This window comes from Anastrepha obliqua, chromosome 3 (assembly GCF_027943255.1).
Source record: "Anastrepha obliqua isolate idAnaObli1 chromosome 3, idAnaObli1_1.0, whole genome shotgun sequence".
In the NCBI taxonomy this organism is placed as follows: Eukaryota; Metazoa; Arthropoda; class Insecta; order Diptera; family Tephritidae; genus Anastrepha; species Anastrepha obliqua.
In genome coordinates, this window is record NC_072894.1 from 135,516,646 (window position 1) to 135,536,692 (window position 20,047).

Consider the following 20,047-nt stretch of genomic DNA (forward strand, 5'->3'; position numbering starts at 1 on the left):
CAAAATATTCATTAAAAATTGTCATCAAGAAAAAAGATGAAATGAAGTGGAGATTTTCCTGCTCACTTCATTATCAAGTGGAAGGTATAGACTGTCAGCAGAGGTAATTAAAAACGTTGTTGAGTTGCAGCGGTGCAGAAATTTCATGTTTACGTCAATAGCTTTGCGTTAGAAGGAAATTGAGCTGCGACTATGATAAATATCATTTTACTGATGGAGCTTAAGTTACAAATGTGCAAGTAAATCCGCTCTTATTGGAGAATTTTCTATTTGGCAAGAGCTTATGTAGGTTAAGTTGAGGTAGCCATCCTGAATAACCACACGCAAATATATAAATACTGGCAGTCCAGTCGGATACAAGCGGATAAATGAGTATAGCAAAGGGGTAAAGCAAAGGGATTTAAAAGAGTTATAATTATTATTAAAGAATCAGCGAGTGCTATGACGGGAATTCTGCAGGACGCTGATAAATTTCCTTCATAATTTATTTGGAATACTCAAAAGTGAGTAACAAAGTCTTGGAACCTTAAAGAGTGATAGTAAAACACTAAAACAGCAGTTACAGTGATGGTTCCACCTACTTCTCCTAAAGAGGGTTGTCACACTATGGACTATAAATAATATACGTAGGTATCTTCACCCAGAAGCAACCAGCTAACCTAACTCGAAAAGTTTCCGGAATATATTCAAAAATTCAAAATACAAACTTATTCTTCAAAAGTAATATTATGGCCCCATCAACGGCAATACCATGCCAGCGTTTGGCCTAGCTCTCGAGACATTTCGGGGATTCTATTTTCGGTATAGCTATCAGAGACGTCTTGGATTTTACTATTACTATTTACCCCGTAGTGATTTTTGACTCGATTAAGTAGAAAAATATCAAAGGAAGCCATATTAAATGAATTAGATGGCTTTTGGATAGTACTCGTTTCGTTCTTGGTCCAAAATTCACGGGTTTTAATTGCACTGTGCGACGGTGCCGTTATAATGGTGCAAAATTCATGAGTTGTTTTCCCACGAATCCTTTTTTTTGGCGAATTGCTTCAAGTAAACGTCTCACCCCGTAGTGGAAAAGGATCGAACTGAAAAAAAATTGCAGGAGCTTTTTCATGGCAGAAAAACACGGAGGTTTGCCATTGCCTTTTCTGCCTGAAAACGACGAAATTTTTTTGGTTTCATTCCTACTGCGCTCCCCACATACTCGCCTGATGTCAGGATTACGCGTCGTATTCATAAACCCACATCTCGTCTCCAGTAATGACGCGTTTGATAAATGTTGGGTAGGATTCAGTCTAGGAAATGACGTCTTTAGCCATATCAATGTGATCCCTTTTGTGCATCAAATGCAGATCCTTTGAGACTAGTTTTGCAGTAAAACGACGCAAATCCAAATCATGAACAATGTTACAATATTGTGAATGGATTCATAAACAATGTTTAAGTCCTCTGCCAGCTCAATGACGGTTAATTTGCGGTTATTGATCAACTTTTCTTTCACTTTATTTATGCTTTCATCAGATTAGATGGATTCACAATCTTTTCTAAACTCTTCTTGAGAGTATCATTACCGAAAAAGTTATATACAAGGTTTAAGTAAATTATACCTACCAAAAAAGCGAAAAAAGCGAAGCAAGCTTTCAGTGCTCTAGATGCTGTGGGGAACTCCACGATTATCAGGCGCCGCACAAAAATACAACTATTTTGCTCCCAAAGTGAAGTCTTATGTAGCGTTGCGAAAGCAATCGTGGTCTCCGCAAAATATTGAGAATTTTCTGGCCCGACACGATCTCAAACACTGACCTGTGGAATCGTTGTAACCACATTCTAATGCGCCTGGAAATTCGGAAAAGAATATGGGGTATTAAGAAGAGACCAAACCGACATCACACGTAGCGCAATCGACGTGAACCCTGAAGGCAGCTGTCGTAGAAGTAGGCCAGTACTGACCGGGAAGAGGAATCTGGAAGCTGACATATTGAAAACTAACAAAACCTGGTGCGAAATCAAGAGGTTGACGCATGATAACTAAAGGGAAATGAAGGAACCTTTGCACGGCCCTTTGCGCCCTCGCGGAGCCATAGAACACCTAATTCTCTTTTGACACGATTTTTGTACACAAATTTGATTTAACACGAACTAAAAAGAAAACACTTCTTTTTTTAAACGAATTGTTTTGTTTAACACAATTTTCAATATTTTATGAATTTTTCTTAAATCTAATAGAGCAAATCTGTAGAGTGAAATTTTTCGACATATGTACGAAGCGTTTAAATTAGTCTCAGAAAATGTCTTTGAGACTCGGTAGATTTTACTCTTGCCGTTTAGTAATTTTTTTCTTATAATATATTTAATGAATTAAAATGTGTAAGCTCGAAATAAATTCTTCAATGAACTCCAAATATTTTTTTAATATTGTTTTCCAATTATCTTTTTACACGAATTTTTTGTGAACGTATCTATCGTGTAAAAAGAGAATTAGGTGTACACACAAATATATCTACCAACAAGAAGCGCGTGAAACACGAAAAATATTTTTTACATTTTAAATTTGTGCAATTTATTTATTTTGTCAATTTTAAACAACTTTTCTCTCCATTCAAATATTTTCGCAAAAATACAAAAAGGGCATAAGGTATGGAAAAATCCAGTAAAGCGGTGATAATCGTGTTATTTTAATACAATAATCAGAAACACTATTATGTAATTGCAAAAAAATTATCCTCATCACAAAAATGCCATTAACGTCGCATTAATGTCACTCGTTTAAATGTATGCGGGTCGTACAACAGATCGTATAAGCAACAACAAATTAATTTAGCACGTCGCTCATATGCTCCAATGCGCATATATTTTATTATTACAGTTCAGTACAATTTCCAAATAATTATGTGCAAGCGGAAGCGAATGGTGTCAGTTAGGGGGAGAGAGAGAAAACAGCAGTGGAGAGAAGCCATATTCATACTCATACGCACCATTACTCATACGCAGCATTGAGGCAGACACGAACAATGAGCTCATACAAAAGAAGCTGGCCAAATAAATATTATATTAACAGCGTATATATGTATATGTATAGGTGCATAATTTTTTCACTTGTACAATGATTAATGTGCTCCACTTTTTTGCCCACCTAGACGGCTTCCCCAGCATGTGCATCTGTGTAAGTGTACGAGTATTTTGATGTCAACTAAAGCAGTTTTTTTATATGTTCGTTTTTATCTCGCTCGCACAATGCACATGTACTTGGTACACTATGCCATTTATTATGCGCTAATGGTTTGGAATTTGTTTACTAATGGGAATGTAATAGGTTGTTAAGCAAAAAATTGTCAAAAAGCTATAAGTAGTGAAGAACGCAAAAATTAAACAGATGCCACAGACAAGTAAAAATAGTGAGTAGGTGAAAGAAAGGTAAGCACTACGTGAATGTGTTCTGCGAGATGCTGGCATTTTTGCACAAAAAAGTAGTTTTGGCTAGTGTGAAGTTATAAGAAGGCAGTAAGGGGCAGTATAAATAATGTGCGAGGAAAAAATTCCACGCAAAAAGTATTGTAATTTATAGTTTATTTAAAGCAAAAAACCTCTTAAGGAATCGCCATCGCCTGAAGAGCTGGCATTTTAAAGTAATTGATATTTTATCTCTCCGATAAGACAGTATGCCAACCGTCGAATTCTAAGCTTTCTTCGGTAATATACTTTTTCATATTAAACATTGAAGGCAGAAACGTATTTATTGGTTTCAAGAAGCTTTAAAAAATTCATTTCCACAAAAAAATATTCTTGGAATTCTACTATTTGCCCACGCATTTTGATGTAAAATATGCAAGCCACTTCCTGCTGTCCAAGCATCAATCAGCTGAACGCAGGGACACACAAGCATAGACATAAATACTTCCACCTAACATATTCCTACGCACGTAGATAGGTGCTACGTATTCCGTCAGTTGGCTGGGTCGTAATTTTGATTGCCGTACGGCAAAACGAGCGTCGTGCTAAGGCGAACTCCGAAGGTTAGTTTTTATTCTACTCGCTTAGCAATCTAACCCATTGAGACAAGTTAAGTGTTTTGAGTTAAGTGAAGTGCACTTGGTGAAATAGCCACGTAAACCGCGCTTCTTTGGCAATTCAAGAAGCTACTTGCAGGTTAGATGAAAAGAAAAAGAGCAATGGATATAACAGATGCTGAACGATGGCAAACAAATTTAAAATATTATATACTTATATACAACGAAAGCAACATTTGTAGATTTTCCTGGAAGGCAGAAATCATATTTTTGAAAAGAAGTAGCCAAAAGATGTTTCCAGAAACAATATTTTATTCAAAAAATAAAGCAAAAAATTTCTTATACAACAATAAATGAAAAATGTGATGTTTTAGATTTTCTAAACTAAAGCGTAATCAGATTGGAGGTACCTTTCACAATAGGGGTTTTTTTACAGATCACGTGTGACATCATCAGCATACACCACCGCTTTTACCCTACCTCTATTAAGTTCTATCATGATTTTACTTATCACACATAACCAAAGGAATAGAGATAATACCCCTCCCTGCAAAGTTCCCCTATTGGCGCTCTTAATTATGTTAATATTTCCTATATAAGCTCACCTGCCGCCATCGTATACTGTTTGTTAAGGCAGCGTAGTAAATTAAAAACTTTGACGTCGTTTTTCGCGATATTTTGGCTTGGATTATGTCACTCTTGCAGCATATAAGCGATATACGAGTAAAATATGTAAGTATGAGCTTCGGAACTAACCCAAAAACTAAAGCCAGTGAACATTTAAGCTTGCTCAATACAACGGCTTTAACATTCGTGGAAATATTTTATATTTTCAATTTAATAATTCAGCCCACAAAAGGAAAACTTTTTTCCATATTTTTCAATTTTTTCGCATCGTCGCATTGACACAATTTCGGCGAAGCTGTCGCCCTTTGCCATGCATACATTTCGCATTTGAGTGTATGTTTGTATTTATTGGTGAGTTGGTGAGTAGGTGAGTAGATACAGAAGTGAGCAGAACTCACTCAATCCGTATTCACTTACAAGCCATATATTGTCTGTGATTTATTTGCTGTATGTGTTGGTATGAAGTACAGGCGAGTAGGCTGACTGGCTGAAATATGGGCGAACAAGCGCACAATGGAACCAGTCTATGAGAAAGCATAGATGTATGTACATTAGGGTGGTGTGATGTTGTGCAGTTTTTTTATTTTGTGATGGTAATCTAATGAAAATGAAAAGCCCTAAACTTTAATTTTTCTCATACAGCATTTTTATGTTTTCCCAGCTTAAATAAATTACTACAATTAAACTTCATACATAAATGATTCTAATATTTATGTTTTCAACAATAACGAGAACTGAAAGTGAATCGCATAGGCATATAAATATATGTTCTGAAAATTAAAGGGTTAATTTTGCCTTTTTCAAATATTTTTGTCTGTCAGTAGCACCTTTTAATATACGAATTGGCAAATAATATATTGTATCCTTATACCTGCGCTAGGAAGGAGCTTTCTGCCCGACTGCCTTAGGCGATTTAAAAAAATAAATCATCCACCCTAATTTACATCTTTATCTACAGAAAAAATCTTTTTCTTTTAATTTGGCAATTCCGCGTATTGAGAACATTTTTTTACGTGTTACACTGGAGGCTATGTATTTCGAATTTCGGTAAGAAAAAATTATTTCATTCACAGACAATGAATCCCACTACGCGCATAAATGCCATTTACGTATATAAAAGAATTGCTATAGATTTAACACAATTATTTACTTAGTTTATTATATGAATATTTAATTTAACGTTGGCTCTCTCAATTTTACTGAAAACAAACAAGTTTCTTTACAATTTACATAAATATGCAAAATGGAACAGCTTTAAAGAAAAAATTAGTTTGCAACTGTATAATGTCAACGGCCAACGATTTTATCACAGCCAAAGTGGCAGCAGCAGACACTGCGACGCCACTGCGACGGGTGCCGCCATCAGTAGGTATGCCAACAAACGGCCAGGTAGATACTTCCCGCTAGTCACAGGCTATGGCTGCATGCCAGCAATACTTGCGCACGCACATGCATACATAAGTGCTTACATGGAAAGTCGAACGAATAAATGCATTATCCACCAAATATTCACTGATACAACATTATTTTTAGTATGATTTTCATTTCATTTTCTGCGCCCAACTTGGCACACTTTTAGGCGTATAATCATGAACTTGTTTGTAATGGCTTTCTCGTTATCAGATATTTTGCTTAGCTTGTGCGAATAACATTTCGTTTAAATAGTTTTAAAATTTTATTAATATTCCTTAAAGGGTTTTACTGAAAAAAAATTTTTTTTTGCTTTCAAACAAGGGAAGGAGTTCATTGCATTACTCAGTTAAGACGCTATAAGATGTCTTAAATAGATAGGCTATGCGATGATTTGGGGTCACAAGGTTGTTATAGCCAAGGGTAGACAAGAGAAGTATTGAATATGACTATAGCAAAATTTCTTACTGGGGCATTACAAGGTGCCTCGACACCAAGATCCCTCTGCAGAAGTGGTCAAAATGAAGAGAAGAGAAAAGTCACTACGTTCTATGGTGGAGCGGACTAATGCAACCATCGGGGATGCTGCATGTGCCGTGTTGTCATCGTCATGATATCAGTAAAGTGAATCTGATCATCAAATAAATTGAGTCTAAGTTGGAAATAAAAATAAAAAGGCAAAGAATGAGAAAAAGAAAAAAAAGGAAAAGGTTGAACGGAAAGGAATAAAAAAGAAAACAGAAAAGTAAAAGAATGGTACAAAAAAAGAGAAATAGACAAAGAAAATGAAAAAAGAAGAAAAGATAAATGGAAAGAAAAAGAAAAACGAAGATAAAGAGAAACTAGAAATAAAAATAAAACTGAAAAGAAAAACAAAGACAAAAAGAAAATGAAAACGAAAACGAAAAAGAAAAAGAAAAAGAAAAAAGGACCAAAAATATAAAAAACCAATAAACAGAAAAAGACAAAACAAGAATAATAAATAAATAAATGAAAAAAAGGAGAAAGTTAAGGTAAGAAAAAGGAAAACGAAGTAAAAGAAAATGGAAAAGAAAAATAAAAATAAAAATAAAACTAAAGGAACAAAACGAGAGAAAGAAAAAGTAAGAGAGAAAACGAAACAGAAAAAAAATAAAAGGAAAAGGAAAATAAAAGGAAAAGTTAAAGGAAAAATAAAATAAAATATAAAAGGTAAAAGAAAAATAAAAATAAATTTAAAAATTAAAATAAAAAGAAAAACGAAATCGAAAAGAGAAAAGTAAAAGTGAAAAAACAAAAAGGAGAACGAAATATAAAATGAAGAACAAAAAGAAAAAAAAAAGAGAAAAAGAAAATGAAAATGAAAAAAAGAGAGAAGGGAAAAGAAAAAAAAAAACGGAAAAAGAATTAGACAAAAAAGAAAACTTAAAGAGAGAGGAAAAATAAAAGAAATAAACAAATAAATAAAAAAAGGAAATAAAAAGTTGAACGAATCCATGTCAATTGATCTAAGTATTATGATCATTCTAAATTCTTCTAAAAATTCGTTCTTTTTTAGGTTTGAATATAATAATAAGAAGAAAATTTAAAAAATTAAAAAAAATTATGATTTGAGATTTATTCGATGCTGAAATTATGGGATCGATTTTTTTTTAAAGCAATATCTTCAGTTCTTTCAACATTAAAAAAAAACCATTTTTTTATATTAAATATATTTCAAAAGATTGAGAATAAATTTTTAAATTTTTTTTTTATAAAATGTTGAAAAAAAAATTGTATCTGTTTGAAAAACATACCTTTACAGATTCTTACATTTTTATTTATTACAATTTTTACAAATTTTATTTTTTTGTTACAGCTTTATTTCTTATTTTTTTGTTAATAGCCTAGACTATGCTCAGCAATTCTTGACAGTTTCATAATGAAATGCCCATCGCTCTTCAAATTAGATTCAAATACGTACAGCGAATCAGTAAAAATACTGATCCAACGAAACGCCAGCACACCTACTCGTATATTGCAGAGTTTTTTATTAAAACAAAAATATTTTCAAATACATACCAAGAATCTTAATTAAAATTTTCTCTGCCACAAACTATTTGCCCAGATGCCACAAAATTAATCAAAAAACAAAAATACACTTTTCAACTAGCGAGTAGAGTAAATTTACGGTTGCAATATTTAATTTGGCAGCTACTTACCCTATGGCCTTTCACCTGTTGCCAACATTGTAAGAAATGAATCGATTTCATTTGCTGCGGTTTTAATCTTGTCGAAGGTGGTGTAGAGTAATTGGCATTAAATGTCACATTAAACCACAATTGATTACCGGCAACATGAAGGAAATCCCAGCAAATCACATGTTTTAGAGGAGCAAGGGGGGTATATTCATATATACATACGGACGTATGTGGTTATGAGCCGAAGAAATGTAAAAAAATTACCGCAAATTGAAACTACCGAGATTTCAAAGCAATTAGTAAAAGCATTGGAGTTTTTTCTGTGGCGTGCAGTTCTTTTTCAATTCATTGAGTGAAAATGTCATAGATTAGTTACAATTCGACAAGCCCTGTGTTTGACATACTTATTACACGTAAACAAGCACATTTGCACACATACTTACAATTTCATTATGCAATGGCAGTAACCTTCATTTCCTGTCATATGTTGCATAGAAAATGTGGTGCAGGTCAGCTAGGCAACAAATACTCCTCAAAGTCCATATCAACATCAGACCTTCAAAAACAGCATAGCAGTGGCTTACAAACGCGCACACATGCACACAAGCATACAAATGAGGTAACTCATTCACACAGCTACTTAAATGTACTTATGCATGCACATAACAGAAATTCTTACAAAGCTTTTGTGAAAAGCAAAATGTTGGTCAGACATGTCAGCCATAATGCCCTTTAGTAAATGTGGGCATGTATGTGTCCATGTAAACAAGTAACGATCATTTTTTTTTCGCTTAAATATGAATACCTCGTTAGTTTTTGTACCGCCACATCAACAAGCTCGCCAGTGATAATCAAATAAAGAGGCTAAATAAAACTCAGAAAAAAAGTGAGTGAGACCGCAGAACCCGCGCGGTAGAGTTGATGTCGTCCGCCATCCTAGCCCAGTTGGCACTGAATCAAAACAGATTTAACGATTTACACACTATTACATATGTACGTATTGTAAGTAGGTATTAGTGTCCGATTATGAGTACGTAAATTTTTAAGCCAGAAATATTTCTATCCTCTTTTATTTATTTTCTTTTTCATATTCGCAAAAAAGGTTTGAACATGAAATTTTCAAACCTTATAAACGAGATTTGCGATAGCGAGTAGACTAAATGGTGTACATATGTAAATGCATGGACTTGCTAACCCCAAAAACAAGTTTCACTCTCGTTAAGCATCAAGGGGCTAATTACTTAATTTCAAATACTCACAGGGGATGTGAGTAACTTCAGTTGCTGTCACATGACAGAGAGTGTATGGTTTTACTTGCATTTAAGTGTGCTCACATTCCTCTCAATATGCACACAAACACTTAAGTGGGCACTGAGGTGGCAACAATAAAACAACAAATATTAAAAATAATAGGGCGACGATATAGAGGCAGTGAAACAAAGCAAGCAAAAAATTGTTAAAGGAAACTTAGCGACTATAGAAAGCGTAAGAAAGGAAAAGATGAAACAAAATTAAATAAAGAACAATTGACTGATTCTTGTTGTGTTTAAGCACTCAAGCGTTCCCACTTGCAGTTGCGATAACAACAAAGCGATTGTGCGACACTACACAATGAGCAGAAAACAGCATAGGAAATATCCCAGTTGGAACTATAAAGTAACGTGAAACGATGACTCAAAATAAAAAATCAAATATACATTTTGTGCCAAGAGTCAAATAAGATTTTGCTGTTGAAGACTTGCATCCGGAGCAAATAGAGGGGCTACACCATTTGTAAAAATACAGTATTTCATCGATTTTGATCGAGTGTAACAAAGCGCGCCAGTCGTTTCTTTCGCGTGCCAACCGGCGCCAGTTGGACATACCAAGTGAAGCCAAGTCCTTCACAACCTGATCTTTCCAACGCAGAGGAGACCTTCCTCTTCCTCTGCCACCACCAGTTGGTACCGCATCGAATACTTTCAGAGCCGGAATGTTTGTATCCATTCGGACGACATGACGCAGCCAACGTAGCCGCTGGATCTTTATTCGCTGCGCTATGTCTATGGCGACCGCCGTAGCCGAATGGGTTGGTGCGTGACTTCTTCAAGTAAATTTGTGACCTTCAAGTAAATTTGTATGTTTACGGATATGAATATGTTTCTATCACACTCTACCAAACTTTGTACACATATAGAATTTTATTTTTGGTGCGTGACTACCATTCGGAATCCAGAGAGAACGTAGGTTCGAATCTCCGGGTCTTCCATTGTGGAACAACATCGAGACGCACACCACAAATAGGAGGAGGAGTTCAGTGAAACCCCCAAAAAAGGGTATACAGGTGTTAAAGATATATATATGTATATGTCTATGCCGTCGTGAAGGTCATACAGCTCATCGTTCCATCGCCTGCTATATTCGTCGTCACCAACGTGCAAAGGTCCGAAAATCTTCCGCAGAATCTTTCTCTCAAACACTCCAAGTGACGCTTCATCGGATGTTGTCATCGTCCAAGCTTCTGCGCCATACAGGTACGTTAGGACAAGCATGAACAAAAGCTCGAATAATAAAATACTCCTCATATGAACAAGTTCTGTGGGGCATGGGTCACTCGCATTTGGCCGTTTCAGAATAGAAATTTTTAAATTTAAGAAAAATGTAAATAAATCTTTGAAAAATTATGTTTGAAAATTTTTCTTTCTGTTTCTGAATGTTCATCAGTTTTTTATAAAAGTATAGCTCATTGTCCAACAAAAACCAGATAAATCCAAGTTTCAATCTTTATATAAATACTAGGACATTCCACAAACTTTTCATCACAATTCCCAGATATTTCATTGGAACTTATTAAAAAATATTTCTCATAATACTCATTTTTAGCTTGACAGAAGTAATTCGGATTGGACCACTCCTTCAAACCTTGATTTTGGATCGACTTTGATCTGGTTTTTTGAGTTTTGGTTTGCCCAAGAAGCAGCTATTGGATAACTTTTCGTTGATTTTCGTTTGGTTGACATAGCTTCGATGTCATATTCATTGAACCATGTCTTTTTATGCGTCTGTGTGCTTTCCTAGAACTGTAGATTTTATTTATATGTGAAACAAATTGCAGAGAAGCTATTTTTCTTGCACTCTCTTTTTAAATCTAATATTTAACTCAGCAACCGACTAGTTTTGAAATTGAAAACTTGAATTAACAAAAAATTGCGATATTGCACTGAGAATTTTTTATTTTTTATTTTTTTAGCGCAATATTATTTTAGAGTGTTTAGAAAGGATTAAATGATTTTTTATTACACATATATCCTATTATACTTGTAAAAAAATATTAAACTCAAGCGAGAAAAGAGTGGCCTGACAGCGCTATTGAGAGCCAAAATATGCAAATATTTTAAAATATTTTTTGTTGTCGTCTGTTGATTGCCAACCAAATAACAAAATGATTGCTAAACTTTTCACATGTCAACAAATCATGCCCACACACACGCACGCATACAACTCCATATAACAGAGACACTCATAACTGGCTGGTTGGTTGGCTATGCGACTGGTACACTGTTATTTAGTTGGCTGTGGACGATGTTGATTTACCTGGAACAAATGACGAGTTGGCATCCGTTATGGGATTACTCTTCCGGCGATAATATTTACATAAACAAAAATATGTATATTTATACAGGAAAGGTAGCACAGTGACAGGTATGGCTTATAAATATATTCTATATACACGCACACATACACCAACTGTTGAAGTTTTATAGCTTTTGTATGTATGTAAAACCAACAAAATCTCCCGTAGAGCATCCCCTACATAAATGTGTAAGTAACTTTCGGATATCAAAAAGAAAAGCAAATAAGCGAAGCTGAGCATCTCACTTTGAGGATATAGTTTTATTAAGCGTACATAAGCATACACATGGCATGTATAGGTGAATAAAAATGGTTGCAGGGGAATACTTAGGGTTTTTCGGATTTGCACGATTTTTCAATTTAGTATAAATGAACCTGTTAATACACATCTACAAATGTTTGACTTCCACATGTACGAGTAAAAGCTTGATGAATTCAGGTATATCTGTGGACTTTTGATAAAGCCAGTTAAGTCGACTAAGCGCTGTTTACTGTAAAGCACTAAAAGGTTGTATTCTAATGCAATATTTAAATATAATATTTATAGCTTTTTCTTCGGAATCAATTTTAATAAAATTTTGTTAAAAAATATCTTCCTTTTATTAAATATCATAATTATTGTAATATATCAATTTTAAAGCAAAACCAACTAAAATCAGATAGATGGTTTTTTAATACATCATACCTACACTTAGTGTCATAAGCCTACGCTCTTTTGTGGGTAGTTGAAAAAGTTATTTTATTTTTAACTAACAGATACCTGTAAACGGCCATATTTTCCCTGATTTTCATTAAAATTATTTAAAATGAAGAAGTCACTATACTTTTTTTCAAAATTGGCATAGAGTTTATTTATACATTAAAGTAATATAAAATATTTTTTTTTATTTTAATCATTTAAAATGGCGGATGTACACTCAATTCTTCCAGGAAGGTCGCAGCGGGGCTTCTCAATCGGCGGGCAATGTAGCATCGGCGTCAGTGACCGGAATACAAAGAACCAAACATATTTTTGTTTATTAATGTCATAGTTTCTATATGAATTAAACAAAAATGAAAAAAAAATTCGAAGAATAAAATTCTTAAAAAAAAATTAATTTGGGGCGAATTTTCCTACTATTTTTGCTTCGTGTGCAAAATTTCAGGGAGATCGGTCAATAACTGTTCGATTTATCGTGTACGCCAATTCCAAAAGTATAGTTTCGAGAAAAACACGTCTATAGTCGGCAACGTAACTATACCTCTCCCAGCGCTCGAACGCAAAGAATAGAGTCGTCACGGTTGACGATCTATATTATCTATAAGAAAATACTTAAATTTACCTTCTAAAAATTGTTTGACATATTCTTAAAGGATTATATTAACATTTTATGAAAAAAAAATTTTTTTCGAAATACTTGTATCTGTCCCCTTAAATTTATTAAATAAAATGCATTATTTATTTTAAATCACACCATTTAACAAATAAATTATATATTTTATTGAAACGCAAAAATTAAAGATTTCAAAGGCTTCATTGATAAAAAATTGTAAAATCTACAAAAACCTCACAAAAATATGCACGTTTTTAGTAGTTTGTTGGGTACTCACTCAGCCACTCCTCCCTCACCACATCTTTCAAGGCCTCTTTGCTTGTAATTTGTAGTTTCTTTCCAAAGCGCCCTTAAGTGTTCGATAGGGGCTAAATATGGTGATTATGGAGGTGTTTCCAGTAGTTTGGACACATTATTGTGATGCCATAACTTTCATATGTATGTGAATCTATTTTTGGTAGGGTTTCTTGTTGATCATTTGATAACCTCAGCATCCCAACTCTTTGCTTTAAATTTCGTCTTAAAATGTCCAAGCAAGCAAACTTGTCCATACATACCACGCCCTCACCCCACCATAATCACGTTGCACCGTTTGTTATAAATTGTATTTAGTCAGCGTCATATTATATTTGCCCTTCACAATTTTTCTTCTTTTGATACCAAAACTGCAAAACTTGCTTTCAACCGAAAAACTAACCCTTTTGTTTTTTTTCTCCTTTCTGGAGTTTTATGTATAAACTGATTTTCGAAAGTAATGCATTTTGGACCATTTAATAGGGATATAACTGGCTTCTTCCTAGCAGCTATTCCATGACGCCGGCTTTTCTTATGAATCTTCTGGCAGCTGGATCACTAACTCCTTTCAGTTGAAGTTCTATAACTCCCTCACTTTTCCTCTGATTTGCTTGCACTTACACAAAAATCGGTTAACCAAAAAAATGATCCTACATCATCACTACGAGTAGTATCAATTTGCCATTGCTAAACTCTTTCAGGCGAAGTTCTATAACTCCCTGAGTTTTTCTCTAATTTGCTTCAAATTTTTACAGAAAATTACGGTAGGGTTATATATATATGGTATATTATATAATATATAATTGGCGCGTACACCCTTTTTGGGTGTTTGGCCGAGCTCCTCCTCCTATTTCTGGTGTGCGTCTTGATGTTGTTCCACAAATGGAGGGACCTACAGTTTCAAGCCGACTCCGAACGTCAGCTGGTTCTTATGAGGATTTTTTTCATGGCAGAAATACACTCGGAGGTTTGCCATTGCCTGCCGAGAGGCGACCGCTATTAGAAAAATGTTTTTATTAATTTTGGTTTCACCGAGATTCGAACCAACGTTCCCTCTGTGAATTCCGAATGGTAATCATGCACCAACACATTCGGCTACGGCGGCCGCCGGTAGGGTTAACCTCTTTAAATATGCAAAGATACAAACATCGGTTCAAAAACAACTGTTTGATCAATTAGGTCTTTTGATGATCCCATTTATTTTTATAATTTCTTCTCCTAACGGTGTTGCGCATTTTCTCCAAGTAACAAAGGCACGAAAATTTATTGAATAAGCTGTACATCGTTTACAAGATGAGTCTGTGAATGACTGCATTGCCACAAGTAGTTGTTCCGGAATTTCAGCGCCGTGACATTAACTGTCGCCCTCAAACATTTCAGTACGCTCTCATAAAGCTCATTTTTACCGTTTAGCTTAAGGGTAGACCAAACCACGCCAATCAACGGAAACGTTCAATAAAACTTTGATTTTAGAACGACTTTGTCTATTTTTTTTTTGTATTTCTGAGGTGAGAAGCAGTTTTTCGATGATTTTTCGCTGATTTTCGTTTCGATGAAACCGCTTTTGTCCTAAAAAAATAATTTCTTTAAAGACAGCAATGCGCTGCTGTTTTGAAAAAATGCTGCACTCCTGACACAAGTCGCACTCTTACTTGCCTCCTCCTCAAAACATCGTACATAAACCTTTACACAAATCTGAGCAGAACACCTACATTCGGTTATATCTCCCTGATATTCACTAGATGATTTTCGAATGCAATTGTCTTAGATTTTTCGATGTTTTCGTCAGTCACTGAGATGGATAAACAGCCCGAGCAGGGGTAATTATTAGAATAGGCCCCAGTACAGCCCACTTTAAACTCAAATCACTCGTACGCTTATATTTTCGACTCATGGAGCATTGGGGTATTGCATCCGTAGGCAACTGCTATCATTTCCAAGGCTTCCATAATTTTCTCACTTAATTTTTTTCTTAGAAATACAAAATTTCAGACAGGATCGAAAAAACTTTAACATAAATAATAAAAGTCGAAGAATGCACCAGAGCTTTTACACACACACTAACTGACAAATTGCGCTCAAAGTGCAGAGATCATAAGCGCGTTTCGTTTAAATGCGAAACGTTTTGTATTTTTTGAACAGAAGGTACGTTCGTAAGCATACTTTTTATCATTTTCTTTTCTCTCAACCACTTTGGTTTGGAAAAGTGTCAAAGAGAACAACAGGCTGTTACTACAAAGAAAATTTGGAATCCACCTACAAAAGTATTTGACGGCTATAGAGGTTATGGAGCTTTTAGAGCGTGTGACCACACACCAAAGGATGCTGGTCATTACAAACTAAATTTGTCAAGTTTTGCAAACTTAAGGCTGTTTTGTTGGAACCCTTTTGCTTTGTGTTAATACAATATGTGTTACTTTACGTCCATTTGAATGCCACATTCGCTCACAGCCTACCAACCATCCACGCTGCCAGTGTCTTTGCTCGCCTCCGCAGCTACATATTTGCTATACACTTTGTGCTACTTAGTAAAAGTGTGAACAAAATATTTAGAAAAAATACTACTTAGTACTGTTTCTGAGATCATTGTGATATGTGGCTCTACAACTTCTTATTATTTGTATTTTTCTGGCAGTTTTGCAGATGCGTTTTTCTTTTGCGCCAGCTACACAATGTATCGGTCTTTCACTGGGCTTACGGCAGATGTATAACTGTGGGGGTTTATAAAAGTTTGCTTATGTGCGGTTTTGTGCAAACTCATACATAAGTGCATATGTATATGTATATATATGCATATCCATATTCCTTCGCACTGTCTTGTCCTTGTGCTGCTTTGTAGCCAGCGCCACATATCTCACCGCATTGCGTTTACCCGTTGGCACTGTCTTTGATGTCCTATTTTGTTATACTTTTCTTTTCTCTAAATCTTTTGTTTCTTTTTGTTGGCAACTCAATTTTCTTTCTGCCATAAAACCCCGAACCAGTCTTAAATTTACATACCAATTTTCATCTTTGTTTGTTGGTTGTGGTTTTCATGTGATACCGAAATATCCGGAGTTGGGTATTGCAAATATTATTCCGGAGTTAACTACTTGATATATAAGTATACTTATTAAATTTATGTAGCTTTGTATACTTGTATTTACAATTTACGAAAATATAGTTTGTTGAGCTTGCGGTAATATTGTTTTTTACATTTTCTTGAAGTGAACAGCATCGAATTGCAATTCTACATGCGTATTTTTGGAACAGATAAATAAATTCGATTTACGTTGGTGCGAATGTAGAATCAAGATAATTGTCATTAAATTTTGGATGCTAATAAGTATGTTAATGAAGCAAATAATTTGTAATAATTCTTATAAACTATAAAGTTTTGTTGTTCATGTGTCCAAAAAATATGCAAAGTAGGGGAAAGTTAGAGAGAAAAATGGCAGTTTGTGGGGAAGTTGCAAGTTGTTATTTGTAAGAATTTGCAAGTGAGAGAAACGGCTGATCGTAAAGTGAAAACAAACACGAATTCAAATTTGCGAAATGAGTCAAAGTTCTAAAAGTGATTAAAATGAAGAATTTAAGTAAATATATTTTACATAAACTTTATAAAGTTTATTTGAAGTCATGTCCGACTATTAAATAGGAATCAGCCAATGATACTCGAATAGAGGTATGTACTTCTGAACCACAGCCTCCAGTCATCAGCCTCCAGTCATCGTTGCTGCTCCTTTGTGTTTAATGCTTCTACTTCTTGGTTATTATCTAATTTGACAATATACAAGTTGAAGTCCAAAATAAAAAACACTGGCGTCATAAAAATGTTTCTGATAGCGCCATCTTGTGCGTTGGAAGTTACATTCCTTGCAGACTTCCAGTGAAAGCTTGGTTGCATTCGGTTCAAAAGAAGCGAAGTTATTGCGTCTAAAGTGTCAGTATGTTTGTGTCATCGGTACAAAAATGAGTTTCAAACATAGAGTTAATATCAAATAAGCAAAACGTTTACCGAAACATTTGAAGTGACGAAAAAAGTTTATGGCGATGATTGTCCATCACGTGCTAGAGTTCATGAGTGGTTTACACGTTTCAGAGATGGTTGTGAGGACATAAATGAAAATAATGATTTACGATATTTAAATTTTTTTTTAATTAAAAATTTTAATTTGATCGGAGCAAAATTTACGAAGTTCTGTATATTTGAGAGTTCGTTGTTCCAGTCCGGGTTTCTATACCTACTCGACTTCAAAGCGTTTTTCTAAAACATGTTAATTTTGAAGTCCGTGTACGCCACTAAGGCTATGTTCAGAAACGCATTATAATGCGCAGTACTTGCAGCGCTGGCAGCACTGTCAATGTGACAATTCATGCAACTGATAGATTTGTTGAAAAATTGCAAATAGATTTGTTGCATTTATGAACGCGCTGTGCAGTAAAATGGAATTGTTACTAAGTTTGGTCATGGACGATGTATCTAAGGAAAAAACCGATAGTCTTTTATTAAATTTAAGAAAAAAAAAAAACCGTGTAAAGCTTAAAAGAAGGACATATCTTGTTAAAACTTTAATATCAAAAGTTTAATATCTTTTTTTTATTCGCTTATATGTGATGAGTGAATTAGAAAATTTTCGCTGGGCGATATTCTATATATTTTAAAATCTTTATTAACTTTTTTTACTTCATCTACGACCTTACCCCAGAGCACGCTCTTTTTCCTCCTTCCCGATGTGAACTCGTTTTCCATGCTCAGTCGGACTCTGAGCAGTAATTTTATCTCCGATGTACTAAAGTAATCACTAAAACCAAGAAAAGTATAATAAAATAAAGTTTAAATATCGTATTTTTCATCAATTTTTGTATTAAAAGCTAAAATAAATAATTAAATACCCACTTTTCATCAGACATTGTACTAGCGTATTTATTGGCAGTGTGAAAATTTTTGCTGCAAATAATGCACGACTTTTGATACAAAAATGACGTTTAAGAACGCGTTGCATTTGCAGTACTGCCATATTTGCATTTTTGAACGCACTGCTCACTCTGAAATGGTATGTTGCGCATTATAATGCATTGTTGAACATACCCTAAATCTACTGGAGTAATCGGTTTGAAATTTTGCGCAATACTTCTTCACATAATTCACCAAGTACCCATGGGAACTTTATTTAGTAATCTTACTTACTAATTCACCGTAACATGCTGTTAGTGAGTTACAGCCTGCCGAATCGCGCCTGTTCTCCGCACACCTTTTCCAGTTTCTTAGGCCAAGGCAGGTCATCTTCAATTTGATCCTTCTATAGGACACGATGACGTCCCACGGCAGTCGGTTCTATATCCGGCCAAGAACAGCCACTTCAGCAATATTCCCCGTATATGGTATGTATGCAGAATGTTTATGCTGCTACAATAACAACATCATCTTCGCCGTCGAGCGCCATTTACCGTCCCCAATACCTTCTTCGCAGGAGTAGTTCCTTCTATACACACCAGCCAACTTAGTCGCTGCAGGGTGACTCGTTTGACTATGTAAATATACCGTCACCTACGCGAGCAGGTCCAAAACCTTACGAAGTACTTTCCTCTCGAAAACTCCAAGAGCGGCTGCATCTGACCGTTTGACTGCCCAGGCATCAGCGCCAAAGATACTAATCATTAATCTTACAGTAACAAGCTAGTCAAAAATCGTTTTCCGGCTTCCAAGTGCTACGCAAAATCTAAAAATCTAAAAACACCCTGCCAGGGATAATTCGAAAAACAACTTCTTTAATAAATGCCTATTAATGTTTATTGTTTCAGGTGTTTCTGTTGCTAGTTTTGACTGCTTTTTCGAGGTGCCTCTGGAGATTCACTGACGCTCACAATTTTTTTTTTGTTTTGTAATATTTTGTAATGGAAATTTTGAAATTCAACGTTCATATTGAATTATTATATGGCAATTTACTGAATAAACGAACACTACCTGTATCGGCAAACACCCTTAAAATATACTTTTTTCACGCAATTGGCCTCACCCACTCTTAAAGTATAATTGTTTTTTCTGCAAGTTCACGCGTAAATTACCAAAATAAGTATTTTTATACAACTCAATTTTCAGTTTCAATAAATTTATTTTTTATTATTTATTACTTCATAAACACTAAACTTACAATATTTTTTTGTAAATGAAACGTTTTTTATATTAATTTATCATTTATACATACAGACTTTAAAGAATATTTGCACTGTAACCTTATAGAGAAAGTAAGATAAGAACTTTAAAAATACATACTTATATATTTATATTCGCACTATAAATTTGTCGTTTAAAATTTAACATAAATAATTTCAATATTTTTAATATATGTGTGCATATTTTTGCATGTATGCGTGTAAATATGAATAGCTGTATATATAAATACATAAATGTAGTACTACTATGCAGATATAAACTGTATAGATATGAGCTCATACGTATGTATGTATGCGCATGAAATAAATCATTTTAATGAGTTTAATGAAACACTACAACTGACACTGGCCTTGAAATGGATACAAAGATTTTACAAGACCCCATAATTACTTATTCGTAGTAAATATTTACGCATTAGAATATTTACAATGTATTCCTCATAGCCCTAAGGGCCGAAATACGACTTAA